The sequence below is a fragment of the Kogia breviceps genome, chromosome 4, assembly GCF_026419965.1.
Source record: "Kogia breviceps isolate mKogBre1 chromosome 4, mKogBre1 haplotype 1, whole genome shotgun sequence".
Classification (NCBI taxonomy): domain Eukaryota; kingdom Metazoa; phylum Chordata; class Mammalia; order Artiodactyla; family Physeteridae; genus Kogia; species Kogia breviceps.
In genome coordinates, this window is record NC_081313.1 from 181597551 (window position 1) to 181610972 (window position 13422).

The window sequence follows — 13422 nt, forward strand, 5'->3', positions numbered from 1 at the left end:
TGCACCACAAGTACTGAGCCTGCAATCTAGAGCCTGCGAGCCACAACTACTGAGCCCACATGCCACAACTACTGAAGCCTGTATGCCTAGAGCCCATGCTCCACAACAAGAGATGCCACCGCAATGAGAAGCCCGTACACCGCAATGAAGAGTAGCCCCCGCTCGCCGCAACTAGAGAAAGCCCGCGTGCAGCAACGAAGACCCAACACAGCCAAAAATAAAGAAAATTTTTAAAATTTAAAAAATGATTAAAAAATAAAAATTTAAATGCTGGTTCCCTTTCTCTGAGTTGAGGCTAATTTGTTGCCAATCAAAGGCCAGGATGGAGAACCGACATCCCCACCATCACCTGCAGGCGGCGCTGTGGCCTCAGGAACGCCCTCTGGGCTCCGGGAACGGCTAGAACCTCCGCCAGCAGCAGGATCTGCTCTACCGGGCCCGCCGCTTAGGATTGGAACTTCTCTGGCCACTGAGGCCAGGGGGGCGCCCTGGAGAGCGCGGAGGGCCAGGCAGCAGTGGATCGCAGGGATGAGAGAGGCGAGGGCCAGAGCAAGATGCCCACAGACCCGGAGGCCGAGACTCGCCTCAACGTTGCAGGGACCGTCTACGCCTCCGATCCTTCAACTTTTTGGTTTTTGAATCAATGAAAGACTCACGACAAGTTGGAAACTAGTACAGAGGGGTCCCAGGCACCCTTCACCCAGCCCCCCAATGGCGGCTCCTTACGCAACTAGGGGACATTAGCCAAACCTGGAGACGGCGACTGATAAACCAGGCACCTTTTGTTTTAGTCTTACTGAGATATAATTCTCATGCCACACGATTTGCATAAAGTGGACAATTCAGTGGTCTTTCTGTACATTCACAAAGGTGTGTGACCATCACCGCAATCAATCTTTGAACATTCTCATCACCCCAAGAGGAGACCCCGTCTCCATGAGCAGTCACCCCCCGCCCCCTCCCCAGCCCCTGACAAGTATGAACCCACTCTCTGTGTCTGCGGATCTGCCTGTTCTGGACGTTTCCCATCAATGGAATCACACCCCGTGTGTCCTTCTGGGTCTGGCTTCTCTCGCTGAGCGTCGCGTTCTCAGGGTCCGTCCACGTGGTAGCGAGTGTCGGGGCTTCACCCCTTTTCACGGCTGAGTGATGCTCCCGGGTGTGGAGGGGCACAGTGGGTGTACCCATCGTCTGCTGATGGGCGTTCAGGCTGTTTCCACTTCTGGCTACTGTTAATCACACTGCTGTGCACATGGGCAGCTTATGAATCATTGTTGAGATGGTGTCTCTCTCTCCGCCCTCACATCTACCATCTGCAAATCTCCCCACGCCCCAGCCCTCTAACGCCCGCTGCTGGCTGTCCTCTAGTCCTTGGAGCTGGACTTGGGCAGGGAGGTGACCACCACAGAGCCTCCACCCCGGCTGTGTTCAGTGCAGACTGGCTTAGACTGGAGCAGAGAAGGGCGAGGACGAAACTCGTGCCCACAGGAACACGTCCCCGGGGCTCACAGACAGCAGGCTGCGAGGCGTACCAGCTGGCGCCAGGCTGTCCCTGTGATCTTCACTGACAAAGATGCTAGGCTTTCACTTTCCCCTCAGGGTGAACCCTGAGCCCCCCGTGAGGGGCCGGCAGTGGATCGAGGAGGCGACGCCATCAGGAGGACCTGCAGAGCTGGCGGCAAAATGAGAGGGTGGGACCCTTTGTTCAAAAACTAGTACAAATTTCAGGACGGTGACAGCAGAGCCCTAGGGTGCAGACAGGGTTGCATGAAGCCGGGCCTGCCGACCCCCCCGCACACCCTGTCCTCAGAACTGCCGACGAGGCAGGCTCGGTAAATCTCAGACACAGACAACGAAAACACCAGGTGCAAGGTGCCCAGAGCTGTGAGGGAGAAATACATCACTGGAGGGAAGCAGACAGAACTTACAACGGTGGTGATCAGGGGCCTGCATGGATAGGACATCCGCCCACTCTTGTCATGGGCGGGACTTTTTTTCTTTTTCTTTCGGCTGTGCCGCCCAGCTTGCAAAATCGTAGTTCCCCAACCATGGATCGAACCTGTGCCCCTGGCGGTGGAAGCGCAGAGTCCTAACCCCTGGGCCGCCAGGGAAGCCCCCGGGCAGCACTTCTTATGACCTGTGAGCCCCACCTCATCCACACGCTTTCCTTTTCTTTTCCTTTTTTAAAAATCGAGACAGAATTCACCTACTATAAAATTCACCCTTTTTTTTTTTCAGTACGCGGGCCTCTCACTGTTGTGGCCTCTCCCGTTGCGGAGCACAGTCTCCGGACGCTCAGGCTCAGCGGCCGTGGCTCACGGGCCCAGCCGCTCTGCGGCATGTGGGATCCTCCCGGACCGGGGCACGAACCCGCGTCCCCTGAATCGGCAGGTGGACTCTCAACCACCGCACCACCACGGAAGCCCCAAAATTCACCCTTTTAAAGTGTCCAATTCGGGCTTCCCTGATGGCGCAGTGGTTAAGAATCCGCCTACCAATGCAGGGGACACGAGTTCAAGCCCTCGTCCGGGAAGATCCCACATGCCGCGGAGCAACTAAGCCCGTGCACCACAGCTACTGAGCCTGAGCTCTAGAGCCCGAGAGCCACAACTACTGAAGCCTGTGCACCTAGAGCCCGTGCTCTGCAACGAGAGAAGCCACCGCAATGGGAAGCCCGCGCACCGCAACGAAGGGGTAGCCCCCGCTCGCCGCAACTAGAGAAAGCCTGTGCGCAGCAACGAAGACCTAATGCAGCCAAAAATAAACAAATATTTATAAATAAATAAAGTGTCCAGTTCAGTGGCTTTTAGGAGATTCACAGGATTGTGCCATCATCGCAGTAATCCCGGGACAGTGTCGTCCCCGCTGAAGACACCCCCTGGTGTCCATCGGCATCACATGGTTCAAAGCTGAGTCCCCCCCGAGAGAGGCGAGACCCCAGACTGCAGGAATAGCGTGTGCTCTGCTCACCGTGGCAGCTCACGCTGCTGTCACCGCCGGCCCACAGGAGGTGCTCGCTGGTTCTGGGGATTCTGCACACTCCAGTCGGTGCCAAGGGCACAGACTGGAGAGCCCTGTGGATCTGGGGTGCGCAGGCCAGCCCCACACAGCTGCATGGTGTTAGGCGAGGCCCACTCCTGTCATCAAGTTCCAGGAGACCGTGACCTGCGTTTTTTGGTAATTCTTTTTGCTTTAACTGAAGTATACTTGATTTACAATATCATGTTAGTTTCAGGTACACAGCGTAGTACATACACACTGTGATTCAGTTATACATACACACAGACGTGTATATATTCTTTTTCAGATTCTTTCCCCTTATAGGTTATTACAAAATATTGAGTTCCCTGTGCTATACAGTAGGTCCTTGTTGGTTATTTATTTTATACATAGTAAGTAGTGTATATATGTCAATCCCAATTTATCTTTTCCCCCTATTTATCCTTTCCCCCACCCACCTTTCCTCTTTGGTAACCATAAATTTTGGAAATAAGTTCATCTGCATCCTTTTTTTTTTGGATTCCACATATAAGTGATATCACGTGGTATTTGTCTTTCTCTGTCTGACTTACTTCACTTAGTATGATCATCTCTAGGTTCCTCCATGCTGTTACATATGGCATTATTTCATGGTTTTTTAATGACTGAGTAATATTCCATTGTGTACATGTACCACATCCTCCTTCTCAATTCCTCTGTCCACGGACATTTAGGCTGCTTCCGTGTCTTGGCTATTGTAAACAGTGCTGCTGTGAACACTGGGGTGCGTCTGTCTTTGAATAATGGTTTTCTCAGGGTCTATGCCCAGAAGTGGGATTGCTGGATCATATGGTAACTCTATTTTTAGTTGTTTAAGGAACCTCCATACTGTTCTCCACAGTGGCTGCACCAACGTACATTCCCACCAACAGTGTAGGAGGGTTCGCTTTTCTCCACACCCCCTCTAGTATTTATTGTTTGTAGATTTTTTGATGATGGCCGTTCTGACTGGTGTGAGGTGATGCCTCATTGCAGTCTTGATTTGCATTTCTCTAATAATCAGTGACTTTGAGCATCTTTTCACATGCCTTCTGGCCATCAACCTCCATCTTGCTAGCAGACTGTCACCTTCTCAGCGTGCACGCTCTGGTGAAGCAATCGGCTGTGTCGGAGAGGCCCACGTGGCAGGGCTGAGGGTGCCCTCCAGCACAGCCAAAGAACCAAGGCCCCACAGGAGCTGAATCCTGCCTACAGCCATACGAACTTGGAAGCAGCAACTTCTCCAGTTGAGCCTTCGTATGAGACGCCAGCCCCGGCTGACACCTCGACTGTAACCAGTGAGAGAGAGGCCCTGAACAGAGGACCCAGCTAAACCAAACCCAGATCCCTGACGCACAGAAACTGTGAGATAATAAAAGTGTGGGGCTTCCCTGGTGGCGCAGTGGTTGAGAATCTGCTTGCCAATGCAGGGGACACGGGTTCGTGCCCTGGTCTGGGAAGATCCTACGTGCCGTGGAGCGGCTGGGCCTGTGAGCCATGGCCACTGAGCCTGCGCGTCCGGAGCCTGTGCTCTGCAATGGGAGAGGCCACAACAGTGAGAGGCCCGCGTACCACAAAAAAAAAAAAAAAAAAAAAAAAAAAAAATCAAAAAAGAGCCAACATTTAGGCTTCCCTGGTGGCGCAGTGGTTGAGAATCCGCCTGCCGATGCAGGAGACACGGGTTCGTGCCCCGGTCCGGGAAGATCCCACATGCCGCGGAGCAACTAAGCCCGTGAGCCATGGCCGCTGAGCCTGCGCGTCCGGAGCCTGTGCTCCGCAACGGGAGAGGCCACAACAGTGAGAGGCCCGCATACAGCAAAAAAAAAATAAAAAAATAAAAAAAATAAAAATAAAAAATAAAAGTGTGTTGTCACTAACTTTGTAGTGATTTGTTACACAGCACTAGCTAACTAGTACAATAGGAGACTATTTAAATAAATCATACAGTAGAATAATAGTTTCTGAACACATACATGCCAGCCTCTGTGCTGAGTTTTATGTATATATACACACATATATATATATATATCCACTTATTTAAATATATATATATAAACATATATATATATATGCTCATTTAATTATCCTAACAAATATTATAATTCACTTCTTATGAAGGAAGAAATGGAGTCACAGAGGAAGAAAGTAAGTTGCTCAAGGTCACGTGTGAGCACAGCCAGGCCTTAAAGGCAGGTCGGACAGACCCCAGGCATGAATGCCTAATCATTTCCCAATACCGGACAGGCAGATGAGAAATATTAGATAAAGGTGAAATGATAAACAACAGCAGGGGTTGCCAAGCCCTGGCCCATGGGCCAAATCCAGCCTACTGCTTGCTTTTGTAAATAAAGTTTTATTGGCACACAGCCACTCCTCTTCGCTTCTGGATCGTCTGAGCCTGCTTCTGCGCTACAACCGCAGAATTGGGTAGTTGCCACAGAGAGTGAGAGGCCTGCAAAGCCAAATATACACGCTCTGGACTTTAGAGAATTAGTTTGACAATCCCTAAACCAGAGTTAGATTCCAGAGGGCTCTGCAGGCCAGGAACAGAGACATCCTAAAGTTTTTGAGCAGAGAGGAACACTGCAAAAACCACAGTGGTGCATCTCATGTCCTGGAATCCTCCAGCAGGGAGGTCCCAAATGTGAAGCGGCGTCACACTAACTGATTAATCATCATCTTCAAAGTTACAAAATAATAACTCTCGTAATAAAAAGAGAAACGAGGAGAAGGCACATGCAGCTTCAAGGCAAAGTCCTAGTTGGTTTTGAGTCACGACGCCGGCGTTTCACGTCTTGCTTCAGAAGGACTTCCCTGCAACTAAGGAGCCTGCCTGCCGCAATTAAGACCTGGTGCAACCAAATAAATAAATAAATATTTTTTTAAAAAGGACCTCCCTAATTCCCCAAATTTTCCTTTTAAAAATCTTTCACTTTGGAATAATTGTGGATTTAGAGAAAAGTTGTGAAGCTAGTACAGAGCGTTCCCAAACCCCCCCACTCGGCCTCCCTCATGTTAACATCTTAGAGCAGAGGTCGGCCATCCTTTCCACAAAGGACCAGATGTTCACTATTCACGATTTGTCAGCTCCAGGCTCTCTGCTGCATATTCCTGTTTGTTCGTTTCAACCCTTTAAAAATGTAAAAGGGGGCTTCCCTGGTGGCGCAGTGGTTGAGGGTCCGCCTGCCGATGCAGGGGACACGGGTTCGTGCCCCGGTCCGGGAGGATCCCGCGTGCCGCGGAGCGGCTGGGCCCGTGAGCTGTGGCCGCTGAGCCTGCGCGTCCGGAGCCTGTGCTCCGCAACGGGAGAGGCCACAGCGGTGAGAGGCCCGCGTACCGCAAAAATAATAATAATAATTAAAAAATTTTAAAAATAAAAATGTAGAAGGCACTTAGCTCCTAAGCTGTATAAAAATAGGCCAAGGATAAACAGTATGCTGCATCCATACGGTGCGATGTGATTCAGCCTCTTGTAAAGGAAGAAGATTCTGACACCTGATACCACATGGATAAACGTTGAGGATATGATGCTCAAGGAGCCAGACAGAGAAGGACAAATACTGTGGATTCCACTCACCTGAGGTCCCTAGAGGAGTCACATCCACAGAGACAGGAAGTAGATGGTGGGGGCTGGGGGAGGGGCTGGGGAGTCAGCGTTTCATGGGGACAGAGCTTCAGTCTGGGAAGATGAGAAAGTTCTGGAGACGGACGGTGGGGACGGCTGCACGACAGTGTGAATGTGCTAGTGCCGCTGAGCTGCACGCTTAAAAATGGTGAAGATGGCAAATTTTATATTATGTATATTGTACAGGATAAAAATTAATTAATTATAATTTAAATAGCTAATTAATACAATTTTTAAAACAGGCCAATGTAGGCTGGATGTGGCCCCCAGGCTCATTTGCCAACCTCTGATATCCATCACCACGGTATGCGTTTGTCACCACCAAGAAGCCAACATTACTACATTACTACCAGCTCCACACTTTATCCAGATGTCACTGGTTTCTCCACAAATGTCCTTCTCCGGTCCCAGAATCCCATCCAGATCCCACAGTGCATTTAGGCACCTCCCTCTTCTTGAACTGAGTTCTCTCTGGAGCCTCATTTTAGGAAAATCTAGAGCCTCCGGGCCACTCTGCAAGAAAGGTCAGGTGAAGGAGGGGTGGCAACGAGGAAAGCTGGCGGTTGCCGCTCGGGGCCTGGCGTGCGCACACTGCCCTAGCGCTGTCACGTTGGGTCACGGGAGCAGCACATCGGGTGCCAGGCGGGACCACCACCAACACCGGCCATGTGGCCGCCCCGGAGCTCGGGAGACCTGACAGCCAGGAAGGGGCCACTGCAGCACGTCTCTCCCGCTAATCTCTGTGTGGATGGATGTGAGCTTCCTGTTCTCCGGGCACAGTCCCAGCAGTGGAACCTCGGGGTCATTTGGCAAGTCCACACTGGACGTTCTGAGGAACTGCTGGACTGTTCTCCAAAACGGCTGCTCCATTCTTCCTTCTCGCCCCTTCTCGGCCAGGTCCTCAAAAATCATAGTATTGGGCTTCCCTGGTGGCGCAGTGGTTGAGAGTCCGCCTGCCGATGCAGGAGACACGGGTTCGTGCCCTGGTCCGGGAAGATCCCACATGCCGCGGAGCAACTAAGCCCGTGAGCCATGGCCGCTGGGCCTGCGTGTCCGGAGCCTGTGCTCCGCAACGGGAGAGGCCACAACAGTGAGAGGCCCGCATACCGCAAAAAAAAAAAAAAAAAAAAATCATAGTATTGCTTTTATTTAATTATTTGTTTCTTTAAAATCTTTATTTTATTATTTTATTTTTATGACTTATTTTAAATTCTTATCTCATTATTTTATTATTTTAAAATTATTTTTATCTTCTTTCATCATATATTATTTTTATTACTTAAAAACGTTCATAGCAGCACTATACACAGTAGCCAAAACATGGAAACAACCTAAATGTCCATCAACAGATGAATGGATAAAGAAGATGTGGTGTATATATCCGATGGAATACTATTCAGCCATAAAAAAGAATGAGGGACTTCCCTGGTGGTCCAGTGGTTAAGAATCCGCCTTCCAATGCAGGGGATGCAGGTTCGATCCCTGGTCTGGGAACTAAGATCCCACAGGCCATGGGGCAATTAAGCCTGTGTGCCACAACTACAGAGCCCACGCCCTGTGGAGCCTGCATAGCACAACTAGAAACAAGCCTGCATGCCACAACTAAGACCCGATGCAGGCAAAAATAAATACATAAATATTTTAAAAATAAGAAAGAAATAATGCCATTTGCAGCAACATGGATGCAACTAGAGATTATCATACTAAGTGAAGTAAGTCAAAGACAAATATCATATGATATCACTTACATAAAATATGATACAAATGAACGTATTTACAAAGCAGAAACAGACTCACAGACAGAAACAAACTTATGGTTACCAAAGAGGATAGGGGGTGGGGGAGGGATAATTTAGCAGTATGGAATTAGCAGATACTACTACATATAAAATAGATACACAAGGACCGACTGTATAGCACAGGGAACTATATTCAGTATCTTGTAATAAAGTACAATGGAAAAGAATCTGAAGCTGTACACCTGAAACTAACACAATATTGTAAATCAACTATAGTTTAATAAGTAAAATTTTTTAAAAAAGAACAACAGTAGTATTTGGTATGTGTGAAAAACATATTTACAAAAGTGTGATTTCTGTTCACTGCACATATTCCATGGTATAGCCTGGTGATTTTCTGTCTTTACAAACTGTTCACTGATCTGGCAAAGAAAATTGCCTCGACATGAATAAATAAGTATTCGTTCATTAGCTGTGCTTAATTAACACAAATAAAACTGATGAACCCCCCCAAAATTATTTTTATCTTCTTTCATAATTACTCATTGTTATTTTTTTCCTTATTCTATTCGTTTTATCGGAATAATTCATTATAATTTTATTATTACTACTTCATTTTCTAATTATTATGGTTTGTATGGGTCTGGCCTGTCTAGTCTTGGAAGGTCAGGTAATGACCCATCGGGCAATTTTGACCGAGTGGAGGGTAGGAACTAGGAACCCTCTCCGTTTTCGTAGCAGACGGAGCTCTCTGATTTGAAGAGGTTTGCACCCGATGAGGGGTGGGTTCCTGCTTGAACACCCAGGAGGCCGACGCTGACAGGGACCTCCACCCATGCAAGGTCATATGCGTGCGGCAGCCCCACTCTCGTGTGGGGTGTTCCAGGAAAATGCTTTTTCTTTCCTTTTTTTAATTGTTGTTTTTCACTTCGCACCTAAAGCGATAGGAGCTGGAGACCAACCACCTGCGGTTCTTAATTCCCGATTCGCTGAGCCCGGGTGGGCGGGGGGCGGGGCTCAAGCATCTCATCAGGACCCGGATGGAAAAGCACAGGACCTTTCGCAACGCGGCCGCAGGGAGGTGCACTGGTGTGACCGCCTCGGACGCCAGACGTTCATCCCCGTCTCAGGGGCCTTAACTTATTCCCATCTGCAGAGTCGCTTTCACCACATAAGGTGACACATTCACAGGTTCTGGGGATCGGGACACGGATGTCTTTGGGGGGGTCCCTTATTCTGCCGACTGCACACTTTAACACCCGACGATGTGAGTGACTCTAGCCCTAGAACACTGCATTTAAAAGCAGGTCCCCAGGACTTCCCTGGTGGCGCAGTGGTTAAGAATCCGCCTGCCAATGCAGGGGACAAGGGTTCGATCCCTGGCCCGGAAAGATCCCACATGCCGCGGAGCAACTAAGCCCGCGAGCCACAACTACTGACGCACGCTCGCCTAGAGCCTGTGCTCCGCAACAAGAGAAGCCACTCCAACAAAAAGCCCATGCACTGCAACGAAGAGTAGCCCTGCTCGCCGCAACTAGAGAAAGCCCAGGGGCAGCAACGAAGACCCAATGCAGCCAAAAAATTTTTTAATAAATAAATTTATAAACAAAAAATTTTTTTAAAAAATAAAAGTACTCTAAAAAGCGGCCGGTTAGAAGAGGGACGAATTAGGAGGGTTATACCGAGAACCAGGAACTCTGATGAGAGAAAGAAAGAAAAGGAGGGAGGAGGGAGCCCATCATAGCCCAGATGACGGCTCTGCGCTCACACCTGACCAGCCGATTCATCAGGCTGTTGTGAGCAGGACCCAGACACAAGCTGGGTCAATCCTGGCCAAATGGATTTTCTACGTGTCCCCCAAAGCCCCTGCCAGTATCATAACAAGATCATACCATCAGGATCAAGACTTTCTGGCCACTCCAACCTGGATTAACCTACTCCGGAGCCATCCCCAGGCCCGGGGACCATGGAGGCCCCACGAGCGGATCAGACAAGAGCCCTAATAGAATCACGCCCTGGGATTACTCCCAAATCTCACTTGGCCGATGGAAAGCATATTCTGGCCAGTGCTGAGCTGATTTCTACAAGATCGCGCCGGGCAGCAGGCAACCTCTTTCCTTCTCTCGTTGCCCGGGCCAGACTCCGCGCATCAGCCTGACCCTCACCCATTCCCGTCACCACTCCCTGCCTGGGAGATTCAGTCCCTTCCACCTCCGGCGTGAAGCTTTCGGCGAGGCCCCTCTGCTCCCCACTGCGTGGAACGCGGAGATGGGACCATAGAAACTTGTCCTCCACCCACCCTGTTGCCGTCGTCAAAGCTTTGTGGGGAGGAGGGTGAAAGTGGCTAAAATAAGTGGACAAAAGGCATCCCAAGTAGGGTTCCAGGAATTGCAACTCCACCCAGATTGCCCTGGGAATTGACTGTGCCCCTAATTCCTGATAAAGTCACAATCTCAGTCACTCCATAGAGCCTCTCTCTGTGGTGGCAGGTGGTGTGCCCTTTATTTCTTTTAGGGACACTGGGTGACTAATGTTCCCCCCCTGACCGATTTCCAGAGCTACGTTCACCTGCTGTGGCAGCGTCTCCAATGCACCCAGCCTCCTGAGATTCACGGCCCTCCTGCAGTCTCCTCCCGCTCAGTATCAGGGTCTTCGTGACTAATTCCACATGACAGCCGTGACAGCAGGTCACTTCTGAGATCAGTCATAAAAGATGTGTGGCTTCTGTCTGCTCTCAGGGAGCCAGCCACCATGTAGTGAGGAGGTTCAAGCAGCACCGTGGGGGCCCATGTGGACAGGAGCCATGTGAGGGGCCATCCTGGAAGCAGCTCCTCTGGCTCCGTCGAGCCTTCAGATAAGGCAGCCCTGGCTGACGTGTGCTTTATAGACTCCCGAGGGACCCCGAGCCAGCACACCAAGTTAAGCTGTTTCCAAGTTCCGGACCCATACAAACTGTGAGAGAGTCAATGTTGGTTGTTTAAACTAAGTTTTTAGGGTAATTTGTTACACAGCAAGAGGTGACTGATACACCTGCCATCTGGGCTGATTCACCAGACAGCTCCATGTATATTTTTTTCAACCAGTACGATTTTCTGATGGCAAGCAACTAACAGCATTGGATTTTTCATTTTCTTGTTTTCCCATCTATAGACCCGATCATCTGGGCGGACACAAGAGACTAACGGGACACAGTAAATTCAACGAGGGGAGAGCGGTAGAACAACTGGGACAAGACAAGGAAGCCTTTGGGGTCTCACAGATCATCAAGAAATACCAGTAGCTGGTTCTGAGACTGCACAAATCCACTGCCATGATCTGCTTCCCTCTAAAGCAGGGTCTTGCCCTCGGCCCTCCTGACATGGGGGCCTGTCGTTCTGTGGGGGGCCGTCCTGGGTACTGTGGGGTGCGGAGCAGCATCCCTGGTCCCCACCCACTCATGCCAGGAGCCCCTCCACCAGCTGTGATAAGCACAGATGTGCCCAGGCGTGACCCAGTGTCCCCTGGGAGGCGAGACTGCCCCCAGGGGAGACCCTCTGCTCTGGCATGCCCCTCACGTGCCGGAATGGCAGGGACCCAGCACCCGGCGACGGGCAGGTCCTCCTGGCCCAGGCCCCTTTTGGGAACCGAGTGGGTGGGCCCGGGAGGTCTGAGCCCCCTTCCCGTCCCACAGCGACATCCCACCAGTGTGTGGCAAGCGCACCTTCCCTCACTGGAGGCTCAATATAGACACGCACTGCAGTTATCACCCCAGCCTTCACTCATCACCACAGCAACCATCTAAATGTGTCACCCTGAGGAGCTCTGATTGCATGAAGTGGGAGGAGAAGCCTGGGGGCTGGGGGATGGCAGCCTGAGCCTCGCCACCTGAGCTCCTGAGCCCCGGCAGAGACTCGCAGGGAGGCACCCAGGGCAGACACGCTGCTCCAAAGCCACGGGACTGAACAGATCAGGGGCCAGCACACCCCAATCAGACGGGACAAAAGGTCCTGGCATGCTTGACCCAGGGGCTAAAGGTCTCTGGGGCTCAGCAGAAAGGGGGGAAGGAGGCTGCTGCCCTCAGCTCTGTGTCCTGGTGCCTTAGGGACTCCCAACCCTCCTCCATGTAACACAAGGTAGGGTCTCCCTGCTTTTTACCGTCTGACCCCCGGGGGTTGATTCTGCTTCTTGATGTGAGCAGGAACGGACTCAATATTTTCCCACATAATTAATACAGGGTCTCCCCCATCAGCCCTGCTGACACTGGGCGGGTCCTCCTCTGTGGGGGGGCCGTCCTGGGTGCTGTGGAGGTACAGCAGCATCCCCACCCCCATCCACTCAAGGCCCAGGGCACCCCCAGTGTGACAACCGCAGACGTCCCCAGACCCCTCCCAGGGTCCCCCTGGGCACAGGATCACCCCACTGTGCTAGGCAGCAGTCATCAGAGCCCCCCCCAGCCCCGGTGCTGTACCGTATGGGGGACGGGCAACTGCTTTGGGAAGAGGACCAATTTCCGACAGAAAAAAAAAAACAAAAAAAACCATGTACACACAGATTTCGTTTTCCACTCAAAATTAAAATAGCTTCACTCAGTCCCCCGGAAGGGGTTGGCTGGGGACAGATATTCCTGCATCTGAGAGGCAGCCTGGGCAGCGTTCAGTCCCACCTCCATGACTGACTAAGGCCCGCCTGTGCCTCAAGTTCCAAATCTCTGACATGGCAATGACGTCAGCACCCCACACCTGAGCAGGTTGGTTTTTTCAGATTAAATAAGTGAACATCTGTAAAATGCAGAAAGCAGTGCCTGGCATATTGTTAATAGCGTATAACTTCTTTATCAGTAGGACTTCTTCATAACATTAGAGCACCTATTAACTGCTCTGTTGACAGGGCCAGGGCTCCGCAAAGCGTTTCTGTGAAGGGCCAGCGGCAAACCCTTTTGGCCACTGTCGCTGCTACGGGACTTGGCCAGTCATCGACCAGTGGGTGAGGCTCTGGGCCGACAGACGTTTACAAACCCAGGTGGCTTGGATCCGGCCCAGAGGCTGCAGCTTGCGACCCCCA

The 13422-nt window shown here is 51.0% G+C and overlaps 1 protein-coding gene across 3 annotated transcripts in view; it reads right to left on the minus strand.

Moving 5' to 3' along the window:
- Positions 1–13422, minus strand: part of GNG7 (G protein subunit gamma 7) — a 157091-nt gene that overhangs the window by 110533 nt on the left and 33136 nt on the right. The gene's annotated exons all lie outside the window — the stretch shown is intronic.